This window comes from Vombatus ursinus, unplaced genomic scaffold (assembly GCF_900497805.2).
Source record: "Vombatus ursinus unplaced genomic scaffold, bare-nosed wombat genome assembly UNPS02014861.1, whole genome shotgun sequence".
In the NCBI taxonomy this organism is placed as follows: domain Eukaryota; kingdom Metazoa; phylum Chordata; class Mammalia; order Diprotodontia; family Vombatidae; genus Vombatus; species Vombatus ursinus.
In genome coordinates, this window is record NW_020954639.1 from 178791 (window position 1) to 182968 (window position 4178).

Sequence of the window (4178 nt, forward strand, 5' to 3'; positions counted from 1 at the left end):
CACACACACACACACACACACACACACACACACACACACACACACACCAAAAAACCCCTAACATTTTCATATATGTAGTAGAACAGAAAAACTACACGAAACTGTGGTGGATCTCTGTTATGAGATGTCTGATCTCAGCTTGCTTTTTTTTAAAACCTGTTTTTATTTTGAACTTAAATACCAAAAAAGGAGAATTTTTATATACAAATTAGAAGGCAAAAAGAATTGTACATAAAATTGTGAATTTGTATTCTGTATTGCTTGTTTCATTATAATAAAAATCAACTTTCATTACTTTAAAACTATCCCACTTATCTGTGCTTCCTTCTGAACTTCCATTGCTTCTTTCTTATGCATTTTAAAAAAAATTCAGTGATTCTCCACCTTTTTATTTTCTCCTTTTTTTTTTGACATCACCATTGCTTCCTTCCCTCCTGCAGATCTTTATCCCCACTTAAAAACCAGAGAGGTATGAAAAATTAATGCCTCTAACAAATAAGCTTCATCCATGCAGTGGCTGTGTCTCTCCTACATCCTTATTCCATCACTTATCTTATCTTCGGTCTTTTGGAGGTATGGGGTGGTTGTTGCCTTGATCAGATATCTTGAGTGGTTTAAAGTTTTTCTCTATAATGTTGTCATTGTACAAATTGTTCTCTTGCTTCTGCTTATTTCATCCTATATTAGTTCCCATTTTCCTGGATTTTGTGAAATATCCTCTTTCATCATTTCTTATGGTACAATAATATTCCATTATATTCAGATACAGCAGTTTGTTCAGCCATTCCCTAATAGATGGGAACCCACTTTTCTTCTGGTTCTTTACTACCGAAATGTTTGGGTAAATAATGAGACCTTTCACTTTATCTTTCATCTTCTTGGGGTTTGTGCCGAGTATATAGATTACTTTACTAGATAACCTCTCATCTTACAGCACCTGTTCTCTTATTTATGTCATTCTTCCTTGGAAACAAATAACTACTTTCTCCTCAGGGAGTGTCACTACCTCTTTTTTTGGAAGAGTCGTTCAAACAGAAGCCATTAAAGCTTAAAGCTGCACAAAGACTTTTGGGATACCCACCTATGTGCTACTCCAAGGTTTCAGTAACTTTTCTTTATCCTTCCTTCTTTGGGTCTCATTTTGCCTTCCTCTCTCCCCTTGACGTGGGTTTGGATCCTCCCCTTCATTTTCAGATGACACTCTTATTCCCTTCTGCTGTTTTGTTTTGTTTTTAAGAAGCACTTTTATTCTACCAAATACCTTGAGGAATGAAAAGGCTTCTTAAGACTCTATCCTCTCTACCAGTAGGGAGGACAGACTTTGAGTAATGATCACAACCATTTGGTCTTGGCAAAAATAAGACCGTTGTACTCTCTGTGCTGGTCATGTAATACTGTAATTTTTTTTTATTTGATTTTGCAGTTTTATAGTTTGGTTTTATTTGATCTTTTTCTTTTCCTATTTTCAGTGTTTCTAACATAAGTATCATCTTGATGGTGGGTTGAATTTCTAACCTTTAAATAATTTAAAACCTTAGATATAATTATCTTATATATATATAATATATATATATAATAGATATAATTCATTAACATGAAGTTAATGAATTATTAACTTACTTCTTACTCATTAAGAGATAAGTGTGATAAGATAACTTTCAATAATTCTCCCTTTTTTACTAAACCTCCAGATCAAGCTCTATTTGTTGGTCTTTTTTTGTTAATGTTTTAGTACTGTAGATTTATGACTGGAAAAGGGCCTTAGAAGTCATTTTTTCCAACCTCTTCATTTTACATATTAGGAAATATGCCACTTCCTCAAGATCATCTAGATTTGAATTCATGTTTTCTCACTCTTATCTAAACTTTTTCTATCTCATGACACTGCTTTCCCAGTTGGCTGAATATCTTTATAACCAAGTAATGTTGATTCTACTAGAGTGAATTTTTGGTATAAAACTAAACAACACTGCTTAAACTGTTTATATCACTTCATCAGATATCTCCAAACTACTTGAATACTTCAAAAATTCCATGATTTGATAAATATAGCTATTCCTACTGAAATCAATTGTAACCTCTAATTATGTTAGTTTGTATGAGTAGCTCATGACCAGAGAAATTCATGACTTGGTGGTTCACCTTCTTATGAGGGGCCTGTTGTGGCTTTGTAAACAGTCAGCACCTGTAAAAGTTTAGAGGCATCTGAGGCATCAAAATAGTTAGGTCTCTTCATGGATAATTCTGTGCCTTAAAATGCATTTTTGTTGTGTCTTAATTTATTCTTTATCAGATTTTTTTGTTGTTTATGATTATTTCTTTTTTAAAAAATAATTCATTGATGCCTTTTTCTTTTTCTTAATACCACTTTCATTTCCCCATTACTTTTCCATCATAGGGTATTTCTTAACATGTCTTTATGTATGTATACATATAATATGACTTCTTATGGGAAGATTTATAATGTATATTTAAAATGTTTTTGGAATATTTTCTTCCAGTAATTTAGTTTTTATTAGGGCTTAAATTTGGTAGGCATTAGATTAGAGCACCATTCCATTTTTTTGTTTGAAAAACTGGTGGTCTGTAGTTTTTCTACTTACCTAATGGTACAAAGCAATTATTTGCCATATGGTAATTTATTTATTTATTTTTTCTTTTTTTTTAAAATTAATTTATTTTTAGTTTTCAACATTCACTTCCATAAGATTTTGAGTTCCAAATTTTCTCCCTATCTCGTCCCTCCCCCCACCCCAAGATGGCATATATTCTGAATACCCCTTCCCCTAATCTGCCCTCACTTCTGTCTCTCCCCCCCTTCTCTTGTCCCCTTCCCCTTCAGTTTTCCTGTAGGGCAGTTTAGATTTCTGTACCCCATTGCCTGTATATCTTATTTCCCACTTGCATGTGAAAATAATTTCTTTTTAACATTTGTTTTTAAAACTTTGGGTTCTAAATTTTCTCTCTTCCTCCTTCCTCACCCACCCTCATTGAGAAGGCAAGCAACTTGATACAGGTTATACATGTGTAGTCATGCATAAAACACTTCCATAGTAGTCATGTTGTGAAAAATAAGTATATTTCTCTTCATCCTATCCTACCCTTCATTTATTGTATTCTTTCTTTTGACCCTGTCCCTCCTTAGAAGTGTTTGCTTCTGATTATCCCCTCCCTCAATCTACCCTTCCCTCTATCATCCCCCTGGTCTCTTGTCCCCCCCCCCCCCCAGTTTTCCTGTAGGGTAAGATAGATTTCCATACCCAATTGAGTGTGTATGTTATTCCCTCCTTAAGCCAAATCCGATGAGAATAAGATTCACTCATTCCCTCTTACCTTCCCTCGTTTCCCCTCCACTGTAAAAGCCTTTTTTTGTCTGTTTCCTGTGAGATAATTTATCCCATTCTACCTCTCCCTTTCTCCTTCTCCCCATATAAGCCTCTCTCACTCCTTATTTTTATTCTCCAGATATCACCCCTTCAATTTCAACTCACCCTGTGCCCACTATTTAACTATCAATCTATCTATCTATCTATCTATCTATCTATATATATAATTTTTTCCCCTCCAAGTACCCTAATATTGATAAAGGTCTCATGAGTTAAAAAAATCATCTTTCCATGCAGGAATGTAAACAATTCAACCTGAATAAGTCCCTTATGATTTCTCTTTCCTGTTTACCTCTTCATGTTTCTTTTGAGTCTTGGATTTGAAAGTCAAATTTTCTGTTTAGCTCTGGTCTTTTCATCAAGAATGTTTAAAGTCTTTTATTTCACTGAATGTCCATTTTTCCCCCTGAAAGATTATACTCAGTTTTACTAGGTAGGTGATTCTTGCTTGTAATCCTTTCTCCTTTGCCCTCCAGAATATCATATTCCAAGCCTTACAGTCCCTACGGTCCCTTAATGTAAAAGCTGCTAAATCCTGTGTTATCCTGATTGTGTTTGAGAAGCCATCTAAATCAACTACTTCATTTTATAGATGAGAAACTGAGACTCAGGTTCGATTGTCACTGTACAGATAATTCTTACATCTTTATATCTATCCCTAACCTCTACTTCTGAACTCCTGCCTCTTGCTCAACCATTCCACTTAGTATTTACCCTCTGAGGTTCTCTTCCATTTACATTTTATACACACACACACACACACACACACACACACACACACACACACACACA

General features: G+C 34.5%; 1 protein-coding gene across 4 annotated transcripts in view; it reads left to right on the top strand.

Annotated features, from left to right (window-relative positions):
- Positions 1-4178, top strand: part of WDR37 (WD repeat domain 37) — a 125401-nt gene that overhangs the window by 117514 nt on the left and 3709 nt on the right. The gene's annotated exons all lie outside the window — the stretch shown is intronic.